At 44.5% G+C, this 24035-nt stretch overlaps 1 long non-coding RNA gene across 2 annotated transcripts in view; it reads right to left on the bottom strand.

The window, feature by feature from the left end:
• LOC148129895 (uncharacterized) overlaps window positions 1–18912 on the bottom strand; it is a 58990-nt gene extending 40078 nt beyond the window's left edge. For both annotated transcript variants that reach the window (XR_015750466.1, XR_015750465.1), the window contains exons 1-2: window positions 18828–18912; window positions 14060–14118 (exon numbers count right to left, since the gene is read on the bottom strand). This is a non-coding gene — a long non-coding RNA (uncharacterized LOC148129895). The remainder of the gene's footprint in view (window positions 1–14059; window positions 14119–18827) is intronic.
• Window positions 18913–24035: the final 5123 nt, after the last annotated feature.

The raw sequence follows: 24035 nt of genomic DNA, 5'->3' as shown, positions 1-24035 counted from the left end.
GGCTAACAATTTATAAATAGATTTAATAGTTTAGTAGTTTAACATTCTTTTGGCCTGTTTTGCAAGGGATGGGAAATTAACATTGTTGTATTATATTAATCTGCATCCAACTAAGAAGGATACACTGTGTGTATCAGTGTTAGTCTTTATTTTTATAAGGCACCATCTCCTTTTTAATGTCTTGTTCGTTGTGTTCCTTCTTTCCTTGTCCCTTTTATTTAAATATGTTGGTGTTCTGTATTTTAACTTTTCCTGAATTTTAAAAAAATGCCATTGGGGGGAAAAAAAAAGAGACCAGAATGTGGAAGACAAATTATTTTCCTTCTCTCTATTGCTTCCCCCCCCCCCATCCTTTTCTCTCTATTTTATCAGACTCCCACCCCCTCGGTGCCTGTTTGGGCATCTGAGTGAACAATTCCAAGGGCAATTCCAGTTTGCAAAAAAGAGGAGATGCGTCTGCATGAAAGAGAACGAGTGAGCCATGCTTTTCCACTAGCTTCATCTGCAATTCTTTCGGTGCCAACATATATCTGGCTTTAGCCCTGCAGTATGCAGACAAATTCCTTTTGTGGGGGATGGTTGAAATATTCTGTTTCAGCGATGCCTAGCTGCCTCTATATAGGTCAGCTGATATGATGTTTAATGCACAAACCCCAGGCTGCTTCTCCTTCCTATAGAGAAAGAATGAATGGGGGTTGGGGAAGCACTTCAAATAAGATTTGCTAGCTTTAAACCAAATATTTCACAGAGAGCTTCATTTTTAGAAAGATTTAATGTTTGTGTGCGTATGTGCGTGGTTTTTTTTTCAGTGGTTAATTGTGGATGCTTGCATTTTGATTCTAAAGCAGATCCTGGAGGTTTGCTTTTGGTGTATTCAAGCACGGGGCTTTGTCCTTACAATCAACCGGCAAATTCTTGAGCTGACTACATGGCCCAGTGCACTCTGGCTTGTATGAGTTCTTCTTCATGGAAGAGGTTCTCCAGCCAACTCTCAAAGAGCTCATCTGGAAGGAAAGATGGTTCCCTTTCTATCATTTATGCCTCTTCCAAGGTTTCCCTCCTGCAGAAAAGGCTCACCCCAGGTTGTCTTCCAAAGTCATTGCGAGGCTCTTAAAGGAAGAGCTTAATTCGACTTTCATAATCATCAATTCTTTAACTTCCAGTTGCCAGGTCCAAGTAACTAGGAGCAGGAGTTGAGTTCAAAGCACTATAAGTTTATACCATGCAACCTACACACAAGAACCTGATGTGTTAATGGTCAAGCCAAGCTGGTGCTAGATAAGAGTTAATGGAATTCATGGGGGAGAGGGTTGGAATTGGGATGTCTTGTGGAAGTGCAGCAATTCCAAACGGATGGTGGGTTTGACTCTACCCTCTAACTCAAGCCTGCTCATCTCCTACTTTATATCCATTGATAGCCTACTCCCACAAAGCACAGAGAATGCTTGATTCCAATTTTTGATTAGATGCCATTGTTGTAGCTGTGGTTCCAAACCTTTGCTGGCAGCTTTTGGTTATTGGAGGAAAGGGACCAAATCCTTAGCTTTGCAAACTATCACTTTGCAGGAGAAAGTGGCACCAAGGACCATACAGGTGGGCATGCACAACCAATTAGGCTCCTGGTTATCTCAAAGACACATCGTGTGGTGAGTGACTCAGATATTATTGGATCTGGGAGAACCAGGGAAGAGAGGTCTGCTTCCACTCAAATATCTCAAAGAGATAGAGCTGTCTTATGTTGAGTAACTAGGTTCAAACATGCAACCAGGGTGTAGATTTTCAAAACCATGATTTACTGAACAAGCTGCAGTAGTCTGGTTTATACAACACTCTGGCTAGAATTATAGAGCTCCCAAAAACCTTGGATGTATCTCTAGAAAGACCCAAATTCTGCTAATTGCAATTTTCAAAGTGTCTGAAAGATAAACATGATCTCATACATAAAAATGTATAACTGGAGCAGGACCTTATTAACGATATTTAATTTTAATTAGAGAGAAGGGGAAACAAAACCTTTGTTTTTCTCCTATTCCCTACTTTGTGGTCTGTGGATGCTGCCATAGCTCTTAAAGACCAAGTTCTGCCTTACATCAGAAACAATTTTCTTTATCCCTAACTTAAACAGGAGTCTATCAACCACCTAGTCACATATTGCATGAAACCAAAAGAGCATCATATGGCTTAGGACAAGGGTCTTCAAACTTGGCAAGTTTAAGACTTGTGGACTTCAACTCCCAGAATTCCTGAGCTAACATGCCTGGAGAAGGAATTCTGGGAGTTGAAGTCCACAAGTCTTAAAGCTGTCAAGTTTGAAGACCCCTGGCTTAGGATGATGGGTGAAGAAACCATGAAGGCCACGTAGCAGGCATCTACTAAGCCTGGTTACGCTTGACTGTTAGATGGCCTCCATAAAGATGGGCAGAATTTTAGCAGTCCAACTTGGCAGTCCAATTGTAATCAGATTATGCCTTCCTCTATTAATACCACCCCTCTAGCAAAGAATTACATTCATGAAAAGCTATGTCTGGGTGTTGTTGACTTATTATTCAGTGCAAGACCAGGTAACCATCTGGTTGTGTGCAATAGGTTTCCCCCGCTCCCAGGTCTGCTATCAAGAATTCCCCTTTAGGAGTCAGGTGGAGGTAAAAGAGGTAGCAGTTATTCTTGTCCCTTGTGCTTTTTGGAAGAGAAAGAGATTTTATCTAAGACAGTAGAGGAAGCCAGCTACATAATATATTTTTTTTCAAAGTGCAAGGATCTATTTGCAAATACGTCCATTGCTCCATGTGATGTTTATGAGGACATCAGGCAAACATCAGGGGTTAAATAATACAAAAGGCCCAAAATACAGCAGGAACAATTTGGGAAACAAGATGGTGAAGACGCAGCTTGCAAAGGTATTCAGCCCACCGCAAGGTACATTCAGCAATAGCACTTAGACCAGGGGTGTCAGACTGGATTTCTTCGAGGTCCGGATCAGCATTGTAGTTCTCCTTCATGGGCCGGTGGAGGATGAGAGGTGGGGACCATGGGGGGAGATGGGACGGATGCCTCCTGCAGCACCCTGCCAGCCAAAACGGAGCATGGGGGGCAGTGGTGGGATTCAATTCTTTTTACTACTGGTTCTGAGGGCGTGGCTTGGTGGGCGTGGTGTGGCTTGGTGGGTGTGACAGGGGAAGGATACCTGCTTTCCAGCTCCTGTACAGGGCAACCAAAGAAGACCCAGCCAATCAGGACTCAATGAGAGGCAGGGAATAGATGGGGTTGGTGGGGCCAGTCCGAGGTGGTATTGGCCGGTTCTCTAAACTACTCAAAATTTCCACTACCGGTTCTCCAGAACTGATCTGAACTGGCTGAATACCACCTCTGCTCCTCACTCCACTAACCTGCTTTGCAGCTCCGTTCTCCTGTACAGGGCAACCAAAGAAGACCCAGACGATCAGCTGGGATTCAATGGGAGATGGAGAATAGATGGGGGCAAGGCCAGTCAGAGGTGGTATTTGCCGGTTCTCTGATCTACTCAAAATGTCTGCTACTGGTTCTCCAGAACTGGTCAGAACCTGCTGAATACCACCTCCAATGGGGAGCATGCGTAGGTCCCCCATGCCTCGTTTTTAGCCTCCCTGGCCTCCTGCAGCGCTCTCCTGTCTGAAAACAGGCTATATGGAGGCCTCGCAGGCCGGTCCTTTCATATTTCCAGGCCAGCCCTGCAGGCCGCATCCAGCCCACGGGCCTTGAGTTTGACACCCCTGACTTAGACTTATATACCGCTTCACCATGCTTTATAGTCCTCTCTAAGCGGTTTACAGAATCATCCTATTGCTCCCAACAATCTGGCTCCTCATTTTACCCACCTCGGAAGGAGTCAACCTCATTTAGTGAAAGAAAGCAATAAAGTTTACTTCTACCACTATATCCCCCCAACAAAGCAGCCTGGGGCAATTTACCCCCATCCGATAACCGTCAAATCGGAACAGATCAAACCTCAAACATCCGAAAACACGGCCCATGGAAACAGCAACTATTATAACCATCAAAATGGATCCGTGTTTCTGACGTTCTCCTCTCAAATCTGCATGGCTGGGGGAGGGGAGGGCAGGAGGAAAGAGTGTCAAATCCTTCCCTCTCCCCTCCTGCACCCGAGGCTTTCCTCCTTTTCATCAGCTCTCTTGAGCTCCCTGCTTGCCTCAGAGGAAAACTGTAAACAATGGGGATGATTGCTTGGATGGAATCTGCCTGGAAGGGAAGGATGCTCTAAAAGCAAGGGCCAAAAGAGATAGGGAACCTCACGCCACCTCTATTTTATTTTATTTAAAAAAGGAAGAACGGGGCGGAGTGAAACAACTGTCTCTTTAAGAAGCTTCCTCGGGCTTCCAAATTTGGGTCAGGCGTGTGCATTTGATGTGAAAGCAAAACTGCTCTCAAAGTGTTTCAATTAAATGAGCTGCAGCGCAAAGGGATTATTCCACAATTTCTCCTGCTCTGCTGTTCCCCATCAGCCCCCCACGAGTCCACATCTGGTGTTTGCCTTGCAACCAAAGGGGCTCTCTGCCTTCTCCAGTTGAGGGAGGACAGGAAGAACAAGGCGGCTGCAGACCTGTTTTGTTTCTTTAAGAAGATCCCTGGGGGTTCACCCTCGGTCTAATTTTTTAGGAGTGTTGCTCTGGATCTGCTGTCTGAGAGGGTAGATCCAGCTAAATGCAGCTTTAGCATTTGAATCACCCAACTGGATGGTTTCATTGCAGGGTGCTAACAGGAGCCAATCTGGTGCTTAAGGAAGGAAGCTAGAAACTGCGAGACCAAGAGTTCTAGTCTTGCCTTAGGCACAAACAAATTGGGTGACCTTAGTCCCTTTCTCTCAACCCTAGGAAGGAGGCCCAGGCACTTCCGAAAGTGGGTCAAGAAAACTGCAGGGACGTCTAGACCAGGGGTGTCAAACTCACGTCATCATGGCTGTATCACATGATGTATCGGGACTTTCCCCCCCACCCTTGCTATACCGGGCATGGGTGGGGCCAGCATGTGACGCATCTGGCCCATGGGCCAGGAGTTGACACCCTTGGTCTAGGCCAGTGGTCGCCAACCAGTGGGCTGGGGACCACTGGTGGTCCATGAGAAAATTTTGGTGGTTCACAGAGAAATGTCACCCCCAAAGCATCCCCCAAAACAATTAATCCAGGCTGCACAGCAACACAAGGCTGCACTACCCACATGGCCCCCGGGAACACAAGACTTGTGTCCCTTGCATTGCGAGAGGTAGTGAGCGGAAGGGGTAAAGGACAGAGGGGGTGGAACTTGCCCCACTTGCCCCATGCGCCTGGCCTCACCACTGGGCTGCTTCTTTCTGCTTCTTTCTTCTTCTGCTTTTGGCTGCATGCAAGGAAAGCAGCAAAAGTCTTTCTTTCTCTCCCCCAAACTCCACCAGAAATGAATCATTGGGACCCTGCAAGGCATCTTGCTCCGAGAGGCTGAGCTGGTGTGACAAGTCTCACAAAGACTCATTTCTGGAGGAGTTTGGGGGAGAGAAAGAAAGACTTCTGCTGCTTTCCTTGCATGAAGCCAAAAGTCTCTCCCTCTCTTTCTCTCTCTCTCTCCCCCTGAGAACGGAGCTGGAGACAGTATCCTGCGATCCCAAATAAAGAATGATCAATCGGTAGGAAAACAGGGTGGAGAATTTTCCTGCAGACTTTTTTTGGGATTTTTCCAGGATCTCTGGTCTGCAGGATTTAAAATTACGAGTTTGGTGGTCCCGGAGGTCCAAAAGGTTGGCGACACCTGGTCTAGACCAGTGATGGAGAACCTTTTTGGCACTGAGTGCCCAAACTGGAATGTGCATGCATATGTGTGCATGTGCACATGCCCGAGTGCCAGAAACCCGAAGACCAGCTGGCCGGTGCATGCATGCCTGTTTTTAGTCATTTTGGGCCATTTTTCAGGTCATTTTCAGGCCATTTCTTGAGCCATTTTCAGGCCGTTTTGGGGGCCATTTTTGGCCTGTTTTTCGAGCCGTTTTCTGGTGCTCCAGCACCCACAATGACCAGCTGGCTGGCATCCATGTGCACATCAGAAACCAGAAGAACAGCTGGAAATGATGTGCGTGCCTATAGTGAGGACTCTGCATGCCACCTCTGGCACGCATGCCATAGGTTCGCCATCTTGGGTCTAGACCAGGGGTGGGCAAACTTTTTGGCTCGGGGGCCGCATTGACTTTTAAAATTTGACAGACGGGCCGGGTCAGCACAAGATTTTTTGGGAATCGCCCCCACCTTTCCCCCTCTTCTCCTCCTTCCCTCCCCTCGGAGGCCCCGAGTCAGGAGTTGCTACCGGCGCGGCTCCGCGCGGCTCCAGTCCCGCGTTGCCTCGGGAAGGGAAAGGCAAAAAGGAAGAGCCGCGGCGGTGCTTTGCAACGGCAGCAGCGCACCGGAGGCTCAGGCTCAGCGGCTCCTGGTTTTGCCTTTTCCTTCCCAAAGCAACGCGGACTGGAGCCGCCGAGCTGCGCCGGCGGTAGCAACTCCTGACAGCCCCAGCTGGACACCTGAGCGGAGCCCGGTGGAACTGCCTGTTGCTGCTGCCGGAGCACCGCCGGTCACCTCCTCCAAGCAACCCGCCCGCCCGCCGGGCTTCCCCTCCGCTGTGCGGCTTGGGGCCAGGTGCGAGCGCCCGTGAGTTAAAAGGAAGCCGAAAGTTGCTGGGAAGTTGCTCAGGTTTCCGGAGCTTCCAGGCTTAAACTTTGCACAGGCAAAGTTTGCAGGCGGGAGCGTCTTCCCGCCGAGGAGCGGGAAGGGTTCTGCCCGGCGGGCGGGCGGGCTGCTTGGAGGAGGCGACCGGCGGTGCTCGGGTTTCCCCTCCGCCCGCGCGGCTTGGGGCCAGGCGCGGCGCCCGCGAGTTAAAAGGAAGCCGAAAGTTGCTGGGAAGTTGCTCGGGTGCTGGGAGCAGGCTTTTAAAGTGCCGCCCGAGCAAAGTTTAAGCAGCCCGCCCGCCTGCCGGGTGGAATCCTTCCCGCTCCTCGGCGGGAAGACGCTCCAGCCTGCAAACTTTGCCTTTGCAAAGTTTAAGCCTGAAGCCCGGAAAAAAGGAGGGATCGGCGGGACTCACCTTCGGAGAGGTCGCACTCGAAGGTGATTTCGAACTCCCAGCTGAGGCCTTTGCAAAGTTCTTTTCTTTCCTACCCCGAGAGTGCTCTGCACTGTTTTGCAGCTTTGGGGGCCACGCGGCACAGGGCAATATGCCACACCCAGCGATTTTTTTCAGGGGCGGGCTGGATTGGACAGACCAACGGGCCGGATGTGGCCGCAGGGCGTAGTTTGCCCACCCCTGGTCTAGACAATCGCCGACTAACTCAAAGGAACCACACTTAAAAAAAAATACAATATAATAACCATAAAATGTCAGCATCTGGAGTGTTTCCACCTACATTCCTGTTGGAAGAGCATTGGAGAAAAACGAAGTGATTGGATGCTGTTTACAAAGGAAGAGCAGTTCTCCAGCAATCCTTCTATCCTAAAAAGTTTTAAAAGCCTTGTGTCAGAAGTAGCAATTTTGAATTGTCTCTCTCAAGGTGACCACATTTTGAAAATCCTAGGACATTTATTACCATGTTCCTGTCATTAGCATCTCTCTGCAGATTTCCCTGGGTGCAACAGGACAGGACCCTGTGCATAACCCTGCCGAGTGAGTCCCTTAAAACAGAAATACTTTTGCACCCTTTAAGTGTCCTAATTCCCAACCCAGAGTGACTTGGTCGTGCCCAACCCTCCTCATGTTACGATGGACTGAAGACTTGGCTATGGAGTTGCCACTTACTTAACTGGCCTTTGCTGTGAATCTTGCATCGCAGATGAGATGATTTTGCCTGGTTCAAAAAAAGCTGTTTAGTCTTAAATGCATAGAGATAACGGCATTGCTCTTGCATTAAAGACCAAACATTCATTGAACCTGCAAGCTGCTTATAAATTAAGAGGCATCATTTCTTCCACCTTACTCTCAATTGATAAACTCTGCAAGTAAAGTTTGTGCATCCTAGACCCCAGGAGGGGGATATTCTAAAAAACACGAGATAGATATTAGCAAAGAGGGACTGTTTCAAAGGTATCTTCTTCAAGCGCCAGCTGTAGCTTTCCACCCTGATTTTTATCACTGTCTGCTCCAGGATTGTCTTTGGACCACAGGCCTTATGAACAGTTGGAGGGAAAGATGCTTCAGGATGCTGAACTGGAAGGGAGCTTCCTGATTGAATGCCAGTGATGTCATAGCCCTGCCCATATTCTCTGGGCGGTCTGTGGCCAAACTGCTACTTAGATTGCATTCAGGGTTTTCACTGCAGCATCTGCCTTCTCCTTAGAACCGCAGCAAGCGTTGGACAAGAGAAGAAACCACGGTTTGCTTGGGGATCTGGCCTCCTGTTTCTCAGTGTCCCATTTCTAGGCTTTTAGACAAGGAAGGAGCAATACAAACATCTCGAGTTTTGGGTTTTTTAAAAATCTCCAGTACTGAGTAGCAATAGTACTTAGACTCATATATCGCTTCATAGTGCTTTACAGCCCTCTCTAAGCGGTTTACAGAGCCAGCCTATTGCCCCCCACCCACCCAAATCTGGGTTCTCATTTTACCAATCTTGGAAGGATGGAAGGCTGAGTCAACCATGAGCCCTGTCAGGATCTAACTCCAGACTGTGAGCAAAGTCAGCCTGTAATACTGCACTTGAACCACTGCACCACCAGGACTCATCAAATCATTATTTTAAATCATTAATCATTTACTAATCACCACCCAATTTTATAACTACTCTGAGCTGTCTACAGTACAGTAAAATCAATAGCAATAACGCATATATACAGCTTCACAGTGCTTTACAGCCCTCTCTAAGCGGTTTACAGAGTCGGCCTATTGCCCCCAATAATCTAGGTTCTCATTTTACCCACCTCGGAAGGATGGAAGGCTGAGTCAACCCTGAGCCTGGTGGGATTTGATTTGCCAAATTGCAGGCAGCTGACAGTCAGCAGAAGTAGCCTGCAGTACTGCATTCTAACCACTGCGCCACCGTGGCTCAGTAAATGATATCTCTTGGTTAAGGACAGTTTCTCCAGCCTGGTACTCTTTAGGTACCTCGACTTACAATCATTCCTTTAATGCAGGGGTCCTCCTCCAGTCATGTTAGCTCAGGAATTCTGGGAGTTGAAGTCCATAAGTCTTAAAGCTGTCAAGTTTGAAGACCCTTGCTTTAATGACTTTTTGAAATTACGACGACACTGAAAAAAGCAACTTACAACTACACTTGCAGCATCTCCACAATCACATAATAAAAATTCAGGCCCTTGGCTAATGGGATCTATTTAAGACAGTTGCAGCATTCCGGGGGTCGTGTGATGGCCACTTGCACTCCTTCCCAGCTGGCTTCAACCACAACAATACAAGAGCACACAACAGATACAAACTCAATGTTAACCGCTCCAAACTTGATTGCAGAAAGTACAACTTCAGCACAAGAGAGTGGTCAATGCCTGGAATGCACTACCTGACTCTGTTGTTACATCCTCTAACCTCCACTCCTTTAACCTCAAACTAACCACTATTGACCTCACCCCATTCCTAAGAGGTCTGTAAGGGGTGTGCATAAGTGCACCATTGTGCCTCCCATCTCTGTCCTATTGTCCCCATTTATTTGTACCTATTTCCTGTATTCTTACACATGTTTATACTTATACCTATTATCTTGTAAGCGATTGACAAATCAAATAAAATAAAAAAATAAAAAAGCAAAGTCAATAGAGGAAGCTAGCTTTCCTTAATGACCAACTTGATTCACTCACCACTTAACTGAGCTGTGGTGGCACGGTGATTAAAGTGCAGTACTGCAGGCTCCTTCTGCTGACTGTTGACTGCCTGCAATTTGGCAGTTCGAATCTTACCAGTCTCAAGGTTGACTCAGCCTTCCATCCTTCCGAGGTGGGTAAAATGAGGACCCAAAACTGTTGGGGGCAATTGGCTAACTCTGTAATCCACTTAGAGAGGGCTATAAAGCACTGTGCAGTGGTATATAAGTAAGTGCTATTGCTATCAACCGCAGTGATTTGCTTAAAAACCTTGGCAAAAAGCATAAAATTGGGTGTGACTGAGTTAACAATTGCCTTGCTTAAGAACAGAAATTCTGCTGGTCATAAGTCAAGGACTACATGTGCTCTACAGGGCTATGATCTCATGACCTAAAATCAACAGAAAATCTGCCATCTTTCTATACAAGCATCCCATTACAGTCCCAAATGGCTTCCATGCCACTATAATGCATTACACAACCCAAGGAAGGATTGTGAATCTGTAAAAGGCAAGCCAATATTTCAAGAGTATTCACTTCCTTGTGCTCATTTGTATCTGGAAAGCTTAATCAAGAGCTCTCCCCATGTAAAATTTCTCTCCACCTAGCCTGAATTTATCTTTCTCTTTGAGGCCTTGATTTCAAAGGTTGTTTATTTTCTAGATAGCATCAATTTCTTTTTTAAATAAGGGAACTGAAATCAATGCACAGAACAATTTTTCAATACTGAATTGAATCAGAACGATCCAAAATATTGAGGTTCACTCACATAGAATGCTAAACCCCGGTTGATTTAAACTACAGATTGCTAAACAGAAAGAAAAAAGAATTTGTACAACATACTAAATCATCAGCCATGCCTTCCCAATCACAATGTCTAGATTTACACAACACACTAAGCCGATTCCAAATGAATCATGGATTACTGGAATATAGGGACCTAGTCTAAGAATTTATATTTGCAGCAAGTATTTCATCCTGAGAAATACTGGAATACGGATAAATCTACCAGTCGAGTTGTTTGAATGGAATTCCACGAGGGGAAAATAAAAAAAATAAAAGCAACTATGTCACACAATCAAAGCCATTTCAGAAAATGCCCCTATTCAAAGTTTGTTTAATAGAAACCAAAATTGGTCAGAAATGACTCCAAGATTTCTTCTCTAAGCGTGGAATTTCTTCGGGGAAGAATACATTATCTGACCATTTCTCAAGGACAGATGCCCGTTTCTGGAATGATGGTAGCTGTAATGGAATTCTCTCATCCTGGGACTGGGAATTACAACTTTTTTTTAAAAAAAAAGCAGGACAGGAATAGTTGTGTATTCCTTCCTATCAGGTGAACAGGTAGTACCATCTCACCTGTGTCAAGAAGCAGTTAGATAGAGGACATATAACATGGAAGATCTGCCTTAATGTTCTGATGGCTAGATGCTCAAGTTACCATTTTTCCTTTCAATAAGACTGACTAATGAGAATCTAGATTACTAGATTAGACAGTACTGAAGGAAACCTTCCCCACTAGTTTCCTCCTCATATTCTTCCATGAAATCCAGGGAGGCTGTAGATCACGGGTCCCCAAACTTGACAACTTTAAGACTTGTGGACTTCAACTCCCAGAATTCTCCAGCCAGCTGGCTGGAGAATTCTGGGAGTTGAAGTCCACAAGTCTTAAAGTTGTCAAGTTTGGAGACCTCTGCTGTAGATCTTGAAGCCTCCTACCAAATACCAGTTACTGAAATTTACCAGTAGACTGCCAGAAACAAAAACTAACTGCAAAATTTTCTACTTTGGAAAACTCAACATAATAAGTAAGATGGATGCATTAATCCTCTAGCAGAATTAACCTTGTGTTAAATTAAAGTTAAACAAAAATATTAATCAGATTTATATACCCTTTCGATAACAAATCAACTCTATGTGGTGCATATTTCAGTAAACGGGTAAAAAAAGATAATAGCACAACAATACGTGATCAATACATATCATGCTGAAGAACGATTGTACCAAAATAACTAACCTGTATTTGCTACAGGGTGTGTGTGTCAAGTTTCAAATCAGATGCCAAAGACTGGGTGGGTGGGAAACAGGTCCTAAAGGTTGACTAAGGACCACTAGAATTGATACTGTCCTGGTCCTGAAGGGGAGGTTGTTTCACAGAAGGGGGTCAACAATGGAAAAATCCCACTTCATGGCCCCTGTTGGTGGCATTTTTCTGGACAGGGAACCTGAAGATAGTCTCTCTTCTAGATCTTGCTAAATGTGCAGATACTGACAAGATTAATCAAAGTCAGGCTTTATGAATGACAACCACACCTTGAATTGCATGCAGAAACTAACTAGTAACCAATGCAGTTGCCATAATAGAGGTACCTTATTATACCTTACTTATTGAGGTGAGATACCCTCATACCATCTTGAGCCACTGCATCTTTGATCTTTCAACTTTCAGCAGGCCTTCAAGGGAAAATCTGTATAGAATGCATTGCAGTAGTCAAAATAAGAGCTGACTAAAACATGTGTGAGCTTGAGCAGGGCCTTCTTATCTAGGAACGGTTGTAACTAGTACATTAGATACCAATAATTCGTACACGATTATAATTAGTCACTAGATAGAATCATGCAAAAACCATCCTGGTCACAGCCACTACCTGCTTTTGAGGATCTCAAGTTTCCACATTCCATTTTGTAGAGCGCAACCAACCAAAAATGATATATCTGCCACTTCAGTTGGTTTCCAATCCACTGAGATCCCACTTCATCTTGCTAGGATTAAGCCTGACTCTATTCCTCCCCATCCAGATCCATATATTCCCCAGGCACTGGATTGAAACCTTCATCCCATATCCCAGGCATGAGATACACAGTTGAGTATCATTAGTGTATTGATACACCAGCAGTTTCATGTAAGTGTTAAATAGGAATGGAGAAAGAGTTGAACCCTACAGCAGGGTTCTCCAACCTTAGCAACTTTAAGACTTGTGGACTTCAACTCCCAGAATTCTGGGAGTTGAAGTCCACAAGTCTTAAAGTTGCTAAGGTTGGAGAACCCTGCCCTACAGTGCCTGCATTAGAGGGTCTTAGACTCCAATCTAGACTAGAACTGTCCATGGAAGAAGAAGAAAGGATTGCAGCGAAAACTACTAGAGGTCAAGCAAGACCAGGAGGATTGCTCTGCCTCACTTGGGTTCTGCCACAGGTGATCCACAAGAGCAACCAACGGTATCTCAATACTATATCCTGGCCAACAACTGAAATGAAAAGGCCACAGAATCATAGAACAGTGGAACTGGAAAAGATCTAGTCCACCTCTCTGCACTGTGCAAAAAAACACAATTAAGCCATCTCCAGGATTGATGACTGTCTAGTGACTAGTCTGTGGAGGTTTTAATCTCCATGTTAGACTGTTTCCCAATTGAATAGATCTTACTACCAGGACATATTTTTTTATATTGAAGCATGATTTAAGGAGCTGCAACTTGCATCCACAATGTTTCATCCTAGATTACTTCCTGACTAGCTTCCCTACAGCATCCTTTCATATACTTGGACATTGAAATCATCACTCCCTTCAATTCGGAGTTTCATCCAGAGCTCTCTGCATTTGCACAGACAATTCCCCCACACCCTTCTCTCCCTTTTACTGGCAGCCCCTATCATATTTCTGTGTCCCTGCCATGCCCCCTGCAGTCCTTGAAGAAAAATAAATACATTAAAAAGATGGTTTGGTCGCACAATGTCGCTCGCTATATTCTAAATACAGAAGCCATTCTGTTAATGGTAAATCTGGAATCACATGGAAACCGGCAAAGAAAAGGCTAGCTCTGGTTTGCTCTCCAATATGCCCAGCCCCTTTCAGAAAGCTACCAGGTCAAAACTAGAGCTACTGTTTTATTGATGTCCTTTGGGCAAGAGGGAGAAAATGTATGTGTGTGTTAGTCCATGCATTCCCCATCTTTGCAAGCTAAGAGAAGCATGGAACTTCATCAAGCATTTTCTCTGCCACTAGACAAATTGAAAAGAGAGAAGTAGTGGACTGTGGGTTGAATATAAAACTGGCATACCCCCCACTATAAAGTCACCCTCCTGTATGGCCATGGTGCTTTTTTGATGGTGAATACTATAGATTATGCACTGTCCTGCTACTTAACCATTGGGCATTAATGAATTGGTTCTAACATTATAAGGGATGGAGAAAAATGTATTTTTAATTTATTGGAGTCACTTCTATAAAACTCCCTTACTTACCGTTTGCTGGGGGGAGGGCGCAGGGGAAGGGGTGATCTTAAAAACTCCTCATCTTGTACCTTGATAAGAAAGAAAGTTGTTCATTTTGGTAACAATTTTATCCCCACTGCATTGAGGAACAGCTAATTTTGAACTGGTTTTAATTTACCCTGGTCAAGTATGAACCACATCACATGAGTTCCTATTTTACAGACATGCACCTTCTCAAACTTGAGAAGTATCAATCTTCTCAAACTTTCTTTCTCAAGGTGGGAGAAGAATTTGAGTGTTCTGCATGCAAACCATTCTGTGGGTGGTGTGCTTTGTGTAGGAGTAGATGACACAACTGGAAAGTAATGTAAAAACTCATCTCTGGATGACTGTGAAAAACTCCCAATGCGAAGGGGGAAGCACTTTGTCAATGTAATGGCTGGGAACTCTCCATGGTACTGAAGTAGAGCTACTTATCATATTTTCTGTTACTCCTAAAGACAAGAATGTTTGCTAGCTGCCTGTTTCTGTTCAAAGACTGGTTTTAAGCCCTGCTTCAGTTTCATCCACACTTAATAAATCCGGTCTGTTTACAACATATTCTAAGACATACAGCAGTTTATTTTTATTATTGTTAATGTTTATTAAGGAGATTTTTGCAGAGTGAAAACGAATTTCAAGAAAAAAAGAATAGAAAGAAAAAATTAGTGAATAAGTAATAAATAAAAAAGACAAGAAAGAAAAAGAAAAGAAAAAAGAAATATAAAGGCTTTGATTCTTCTTTACAACAGTTACAAATGTGTTTATAGTCTAGTCTTGCTATATATAGCTGTATCGTGGCCCCCTGCTGTCTACGGTATATTTTATCCTTTTTAATCATCCAACATATTAATCACAAGTTCATGTTTTTCCATTTTCAGCAAAAAGTCCTATAAACTCATAAAACAGTTTCTCAGTTCTGCAACAGCGAAGTAAAACAAGTCACAAGTGGTTTAGGTGTATGGTGTGAATCCCTTCAATAACATTTTGTTTTGGGTAAGAAAAAGAATAAGAAAACTTCTTTTAAATAGGAAGGGGGGCACTTTGGCCTGCTTTAATAAACTATCACAGATTCCTATGCTGCAAACCATGAGGGGTGCAAACATGTGGAAGACCTTTTCAAATGTGGAGTGTTATCGATACGTTAAACTACAATTGCTGTCATTTTGAGCATGCCAGGGAGAGGATAATGGGGTCTGTAGTCTAATCTATCTGGAAGCTACCACTGTGGGGAAGCTAAGGACTTACACATTAATTTACTGGTACCAGTTCATTGGTATTTTTAACGTTTCCTCTCTCTATATGCATGATTTGATGAGAAACCATTAGGTAGCACTTTTGATCCAAGAATGACGTGATCGCATGGGCAGAATCTCATCAGGCTTTAGGAAAGGATTGGATTTATATCCCCTCACCCCTGCAGCTAAATGCAGGTTTTAAAAAGCGTGCATCACATACAAAAAAAACCCAGGCTGAAGCTTCAATCATTCCATTACAGCTGTCATTTTGATTTTTTGGGAGGGACCCAAAATTCTCGACTCAGGCACCCTTGCGGAAGTGAGCAAGATGAGGTCAGCAACGGGAAGGGCCAGAAATGGACAAAGCATTTTTTTTCTTTTTTTTCCTCTTTCCTCATTTCTTTTCAAACCATAATCTGTCCGTACACATTCTTCTCCGCCTCCTCTTCCTCCCTACTCGACTTCTAGCAAAGGGGCACCTTCCCTTTCTGTGCTTCGAACCAGATTTCTGACTTTCTTTCTCAAGGTGGGAGAAGAATTTGAGTGTTCTGCATGCAAACCATTCTGTGGGTGGTGTGCCTTGTGTAGGAGTAGATGACACCACTGAAAAGTAATGTAAAAACTCATCTCTGGATGACTGTGAAAAACTCCCAATGCGAAGGGGAAAGCACTTTGTCAATGTAATGGCTGGGAACTATCCATGGTACTGAAGTAGAGCTATTTATCATATTTTCTGTTACTCCTAAAGACAAGAATGTTTGCTAGCTGCCTGTTTCTGTTCAAAGACTGGTTTTAAGCCCTGCTTCAGTTTCATCCACACTTAATAAATCCGGTCTGTTTACAACATATTCTAAGACATACAGATTCTATACTTGTGGTTAAAGAGAACTATGGGCCCAGTTTTGTGTTGCAAAAATGCTAATGTGACGCTTGCGTTAATTACAGGAGTAAAAATGAGATTTGCGTCTGTGACACTGAAGGTGGCTAGGCAGATGCTGAGAGCAAGCCAGTGGAAAGGGTGAATTAGTAAGCAATCTGTGGCTCAGTCAGCCTTGGCATAACCAGGCCAACAAAGTTGATTGCCCCTCTTCTGATCCTCTCCCATCCTCCGGGAAATCATCTCCCTTCCCCCCACAAACTAGTTTTAAGTTTCTGGGTATTTTCATAAAAGAGGACCTGACCTGGGGTGCTCACTTTGCAGCCCTGGTCAAAAAGGCCCAGCAGAGATTATACTACCTGAGACTTCTCAGGAAACAACAACTGAAAATGAAAAACTGCTGGTGACCTTCTACTGCTGCACTGTAGAGAGTATTTTAACACTGCACCTGTGTAGGGTTTGCCAATTGCACAGTGGCAGATAGGAAAGCACTCCAGAGGGTTAACGTCATTGCCCAGAGGATCATTGGTTGTCCTCTCCCCTCTTTGGAAGAGCTTTATAGCTCTTGCTGACTTAAGAAAGTTCAAAACATTCTCAAAGATCCATCTCATCCTGGGAACCCTTTTTTTATAACTATTACCATCTGGCAGATGGTACAGGATAATAAAAACAAGGACAAATAGGCTGAAAAACAGCTTCTATCCCAGGGCAGTAACTCTTTTGAATTCTACTGTATAATGGAATATTAATGCAATATCAGGGGTTTTCAATTCAATTTATGGAATGTGAAGGATGTGTGTTTATTTTCATAGTCATAATGTACACTGAAGATGGTATTTAATTTCATTGTACGAGGTGAAATGAAAATAAACTAACTAAACTAGTCATGCAAGAAACCTGTGGGACCAAATTCAGATGCATCAGCAGTGCCCCTGCACTCCTGGGTCAATTTCACCTTCCCATCAGCCTTTTGAAGTAGACCAGTAGGAACCCAACCAAGGAAAACAAAAAAAGATGTGGGTTGCAGCTGACTCCCACTTGCAGATAGAAATCACTCCTGTTTCGTGGGTGGTTGCAGCCCCTCTCAACTTCCTTGGTGATAAGAGTGTGTGCTTGTTCTACAGAAATTCCACCCCAACCTGGTTTTGTTCATTGTTTTCTTTCAAGGTCATTTTTTTTTTGAAGTAGGGTGGCATCTGAAAGAGGAGGTATGATTCAGAAGGGGTGATGGGATGGGGGAAAGGTTCTTTTGTTCTTCTTAAGAGATTGTTTTTTAAAGGCAGTCTTTGGAAAAAATAGCACAATCCGATTCAAGGCAGTTAGGTCAGCCGTTGCCCGTGTCATGAGTAAAAAGATGGGGCATGCATTTAAAGTCTACATGAAAGAGCACAAATAGGAATCTGCTAATCAATGCTTAAGAGCAGCTGGGGTTTCCTGCCTCCCTATCATTTATTAGCCAGACAAAAGAGGATGTTTTTCATACTGAGTCAAACCATCAAAAGCTAGTCATGACCGGGTTTTGAGTTTGAACCCAGGATACTTATAAACCGTTTCCCCGGCTGAGCATGAACATCAATGCTCCCTTAGTCCTTCCTTCCTATTTGCAACGTTAGTCTGCCCTTGACTTTGGTGTAATTTCAGAGTCCAGCACAAGGTCGCATCCTGAAGCCTGACCACCCCACTAGGGAACAATGGGACTGCGGGGATGAGGTTGGAGGGTGAAGTGGCATTGCTGGCAAAATGCACCAAGGAGGTACGAAATGCTGGCCTTGCTGCCAGTGGCGCAGAGTTTCCGGGCTTTGCTTATAAGGAGAGGAAGGACAATGGAAAAACTTATCCTGACCTCCCAGGGGTCTGCTAATGCTAGAGTGCAGAAGGCATACACAAAACTGTGGGGGGTGGGAGGGGGGAGGTAGGGTGTTCACACAGATAAGAAAGCAGGGGGACCTGGGAAGAGAAAGGGTGCCATAGGACAGCAGGAGTCAGAGGAGGAGCCGTAGGAAGAAAAGCTGTATGGGAGCCAGAACTGGCTTCCTTGAGCCTTGTGCGAGCTGACTGGTTAATTCTAGCTAGATGGAAACTGATCTCAGTATAGATGTTGGTGGGAAAGGGGGAGTGTAGCTGTATGACAATGACATGCAGGGTGGGAGGGGGTTGGGTACCCGTCATGGGGATAAAACAATTGCTTTCATTACTGATCTATTGGGGGGATGCCAGAGCTTTCCAGAAGCATGCAGTTATTCCTGAGTGACACATGGAGCAGCATCTATGGCTGGGTTGGATCAGCAAAGAACATAGCTAGTGCTAAGCCTGTAGCATGTGTATATGTGCACCCACAGTTCCCTCTCTCTCTCTCTCTCTCTCTCTCACACACACACACACACACACACACACACACACGTACAGTCCCTCACTTAAAGGGCTATCAAGAAAGCTTTCTCATCCCTCGCCCAAATGCCCTTTCCGAATTCCCTATTTAAGATCTGAAACAATAGTGTATTCCTTACAGGACAGTGTTTAGCCGTTTCTCTCTCTCTCTCTTCTCTCTCTTCCGCGTTCCCCCCCCCCACACACACACCCAATCTCTGGACTCCCTCTCCCCCTTCTTCCACCACCACCCCAACACCCGCTGAATCATAATTACCTTAATGTTTGAACTGCAGAACATTCCAAGCTGTTCCTTCTTGGTGGAGAGGGGAGAAAGATGCAGAGAGAGAAAGAGAGATGGGGGGGGAAGGGGGAAGGGAGGGAGGGAGGAGACTGGCGCACAGACAAATAAAACCCAAGTGAGAGATGATCTTAGCAAGTGAGCTGATGGGTGACTGACACCCAAGGTGTCAATGTTGCCTTTCTAACCGGAATGAGGCCATTGCTGTTGAAAGGTGCATTCCACCCCCCACCCCCCCACCAACTCATGAGGTCTGCCTGTGTGTAAATTTAACCCCTTTGTGATAAAAGATACCCAAAAAGCTTCTTCTGCCAGCACGTATCAAGACAGGGTGGAGCAGGAAATAGACCTGAGATTAAGAGTGGCAACCAGAGATGGAGTCAAGGACCACCCCCAAGATACGCCTGGGATTCAAATCCAGCTTTCTCCACCTTATAAACCAGGAAGGGTCTCTGCTTGTCCCAGGTTGGCTTTTGGAAATGGGGTTCCCTCCAAGGTATCTCTGGGCTTGGGGAGAGGCAGGTGTGTGGATATGAAGAGGCCATTTGCATTATCATCTGCCTTGCCTTATGACCTAGCTATTGTTGAATTCTTCTTTTCCTAACCAACTGTGGCAATATTACCAGTATCCTTCAAGGATTGTTGTCACCGTTGTTGTTGTTGGGGGTTCTTTTTGTCCTACCCCGGCTGCAGATAAACAAGTTCAAGGCCTTCCCTCGATGCTGAATCATATACCGGTACTCGGTTCCACACAGCTCTGAAAGGAAAAAAAAAACATTAGGGAGATGGATTTTAAAAATAGCAGAGCATTTTTTTAAAAAAAAAAATGTTTGTTTTTAACCGATTAGGGATTGAAATCGGCATCCGATTAAGGTTTGGGAGGGAGGGGAAGGTGGTATGAGAAGGTGGGTTGACATTCAAGATGTTTTAAATGTTGTTTTTTTTAAAAAAAAAATCCCGTTTTTAAGCCACCCTTTTTCAGATGTGTGGGTCTGTTGTGTAGGCTGGTATGTGTGTGAGAGAACAGACAGAATGAACGGTGAATGAGAAGGCTCTTAAAATGTTATCGGTTTGAGCCATTTGTTTAGGACCCAAACAGTTGAAGGGGGGTTAAATTTATGTAACAAAATTGGACTCTGGGGGGAAAAGAAAATCGGTGGGGAAGTTAGCTCTGCTTTTAAAAACAATCAGGTCTGAGTCATACCTTCTTCTGGATGGATGGATGATTTTGGCGTAATAAATACAAAACATCCTTTTTTGAAAATGGTTCAGCTTAGGCCACACTCTTCCAGCTTTTAAAAAAAAAGCATCTCGGGAGCCACTAGATATTTTGAGACTTCCAATGGTGGAGACGGATATGCAACTTAAACAGAAGATCCAATCACACGAACCTTGAAGCTGGTTTGAGTCCATTTCCTTCTGATGAAAGCAATGAATAACAGAGTTGGAAGGGACCTTGGAGGTCTTCTAGTCCACCCCCTTGCTCAAGCAGGAGAACCCTGTATCATTTCAGACAAATGGTTGTCCAATATCTTGTTAAAAAAAAAACTGCGGTGCTGGAGCAACCCTAACTTCAGGAGACAACTCATTCCACCGATTAATTGTTCTCACTATCAGGAAATTTCTGTTACCGTGGCTTTCTAACCATCCCTCCATCCAAACTAATTTCTGTCAACACCGTGCAGCATTTTGTGTGCAGCATTTTGTGCAAAGGCAAATCTCATCCTTGAGAATGGATGATGTGGAAGGAGAAACATGAAAACTGAAGGCGCAAAGGAGCCAACTTGATTAAGAGTTTAAATCGACTTGCTACCCCAATTTTCCACCCGCCTTCTTTCTCCCATTTGGTTCTTCTCTCTCTTCCTATTATCATTTTCAGGACATGTTGATTGTGACCTAAATTGTGTGTGCTGCGATTTTAATTCATTCTCAGCAGCCGTAATCATTTGAATTTAAGCTTCTCTTCTCCTCCCCTCCCACACGTATAGTTTCCCCTGCAATTTAATCTACAAAAGTCATTTCCCCACTGAGGGATCCTTTTAATGACACAGTTGTTCCTGCTGCAAAGAGAGCCATCCATCCCCATGGAGTTTTCTTTATACATTTCAATGATGTGTCAAATATTACTGGAGAACCTAATAAACATGGAGTCCTCTAGCTTTAGCTGACTGCTGTATGGGCCACAAAGCAGAGCCGATTCCATGTCACTTTCATATTTTTTTTTAGCATGGGGGGAGAATGCTAAACATTTTTATTCAACAATGGATCTTTTCTCACTATCTTCCTGGGCAGACTAATTTATGCCAAACAAAACAGTGGATCACCTGTCATTTTGAACAATGTCAATGCAAGGAACACCTGAGGATTTCAATCATTGCCAAGTTGGGTCAACCTGAGTAAGTTGGATATACTGGCCTCCAGCAATAGACTGCAGATATAAAAATCAGTCCATAACAACGATATGCTAAGACATAAACTCTGGTTTGCAGATCATTGGATTCCCACGATGGAAGAGTCCCTGCAAACTGAGCTTTCTAAATTCGAATATTACCAAAGGTGTTTTTTTTTTCCATCGGGAAGCACTATGAATTTGAACGCCAAACATGGCAACTTTAAGACTTGTGGACTTCAACTCCCAGAATTCCCCAGCCTCCTGCAGTAGGGATTCAAATGTTGGCTGTGGAATTCTGGGAGTTGAAGTCCACAAGTCTTAAAGTTGCCAAGTTTGGAGACAGCTGCCTTATTGCAATGGAATAACCTATCACTCCATTTCTACAGACCTAAGTTTTGACCCTGGGTACGATCCAATGCAGGTGGCTCTTGCCATAAAGCATTACAACCAAATGAGTAGTGGAATAATTCGTCCTTGTATTTGGGCAAAGGACACTCATTTCAGGGCTTTCTTGACTCAGAGATTTCCTTAGCAGATTCCATTCTGGATTCCCATACTTACTCCACATATAAAACATTTCTTTTGATTTGGGACTGATGTAATGCGATGTTTTTCCAGCCAGAAACTTTAAGTTGAGTAGACTTCATCTCCCAGAATTCCTCAGCTACTTCATCCTAAAGTTATCAAGTTAAAAAAAACAGGTGTGGCCTATGTAAATCAGGATCTATTGCATTCTAGTAATAACCCTACTGTGGCTTGTTCCACAAGCCATGGTTAAGACATTGACTTATGATGATTTGTAAACCTCATCCTTGTGTTTAAATCGTAGGTGAGGGAGTCTTTATCTTGTGTTCCAAGAGTCGGCCTCTAACCCCTTAATTCTATTTGCAAAACTCAGGCTGGACATTTTTTTTTCCTCCTGACAAGGGTTGCATTTCCTTCAGGATTCCCTCTAGGGCAGTGCTTGCTGGTGGTGCATTGCTCAAATCAGCCTTGGGTAAGGTCAGGGCAAGCCAAGGTCTTTTGCCAACAGGGATCTATTGGCAAAAGAGCAAAATGGGAAGCAATCCCCTTGCAGTGGGCTTTGGAAAGTCTGCCAAGTGGCAGAGGAATGAGGATGAATGCCATTCAAGATTAGATTGAGGGCCTCGGATTGGTTCACCTAAGATATATCCTCAGCAGTGTATCTCAGGGCATTCAAAAGCCTAAATCTGGATTAACAGAGCACAACTGCTGCCATCGCTTCACACACTGTGATGAAGCAAACACATTAGGGATTGGGTCTCATCAGGGATGGGCTGCTGGGGGTTCGGAAGAGCCCCTAAGATTCTGTGCAGTTCGGAGGACCCCCAAATCCCACTCCTGGCTGACCCCACTGATCCCTCCCCTTCCCTCCCAGGAGTCCCCATGTGGCCCATTTTAGATGCAGGTAAGTGCAGGATGTGTGTGGAGGCTCAGGGAGGGCAAAAACGGGCCTCCAGGAAGTTTGGGAAGGCCAGAAATGGGCCCGTTTCTGGCTCCCAGAGGGCCTCTGGAGCCTGAGGAGGCCCCTTTCGCCCTCCCAGAGCCTCGAGGAAAACCTCAGGAGCCCGGGGAGGGCAACCCCCCACACACACACACTATGGTGCAGGAGGCTGACTAGGCCCCGCCCATCATGGCGATACCAACCCAACAACCAGGCAGAGAACCCTTTGCTAAATTTTTTGAAGCCCACCCCTGAGTCTCATCGCCTGATTCACACCACATAAGTAGACCCTGGCTTTGTCTCCATAAGACACTGAACCATCAGCTACCAAAACCAGTTTCATCTACTTTGTTGGACAAATTTATTCTGTTGAATTTGAGAAACTTTGGAAAACAATTGACTCCAGGAGTTCCATCAATAAACTATGGGATATTAAGGATCCTTGATAAAATACGGACAAATGAGAAAGGGAAAACACAAATTTATGGTAGTACCAAGCTTATACAAAACCTAATGTAATTAAAAATGGAAGATTCCCTACAAAATTTGAGACCTATCCTCCTGGGCCAAGGGTTTCCTCTTAGGTACATTTTCTTCCTGGGTAGATTAGGCCTCTTCCTTTACCCCACCCCATCCCTCCTGCAGCCAGGATGGAAATAGGCCCTGCTCTAATGGGTCGGGTAGATGTGACCGGCAAGAGATATTCCCTTTGATAACCTGGTCCCAAGCCATATGCACCATATGCACCAAGACAAATTCCTTGTGTGTCCAATCACACTTGGCCAATAAATAATTTTATCATCTATCCGTCTGTCTGTCTGTCTGTCTGTCTGTCTGTCAACCTATTCTCAGATACTCTTCCCATCCTGCTTACAATCTTTGTGAATTGTTGACTTCTGGCAGAAGATTCAGAACAATTAAAACTCAGACCACACATTTTTCAAACAGTTTTTTTTTATCCCAGAGTTATAATTGCACTTAACAATGAACTTAAGGACCACCATCAGTGAGCTGTTGGACAGTATTACTTGGTCTGTTGTGTGGATGCTTGTGTGTTTTTAGGGGGCGGGGAATTTTGGTGGGTTGGTGGGTGTTTGGGGAATGTCGTGTGTGCGTGTGTGTTGGGTCTGGTCTCTGGGCATTATGTGAATTTCATTGTATGTGTATACTGTGTATATATGTACAATGATAATAAAGTATTATTACCTATAAAATAAATTTCTAGTTCCCTGAGGATGAGCTATGAAGAACGGTTACAGGAAGTGGGCATGGCTAGTCTAGGGAAGAGAAGGACCAGGGGAGACAGGGTAGCAGTCTTCCAATATTT

This window comes from Notechis scutatus, chromosome 8 (assembly GCF_049901735.1).
Source record: "Notechis scutatus isolate UNSWTSFEM ecotype Mainland chromosome 8, rNotScu1.2, whole genome shotgun sequence".
Taxonomy (NCBI): Eukaryota; Metazoa; Chordata; class Lepidosauria; order Squamata; family Elapidae; genus Notechis; species Notechis scutatus.
This window is presented reverse-complemented; position numbering and strand designations above follow the sequence as displayed.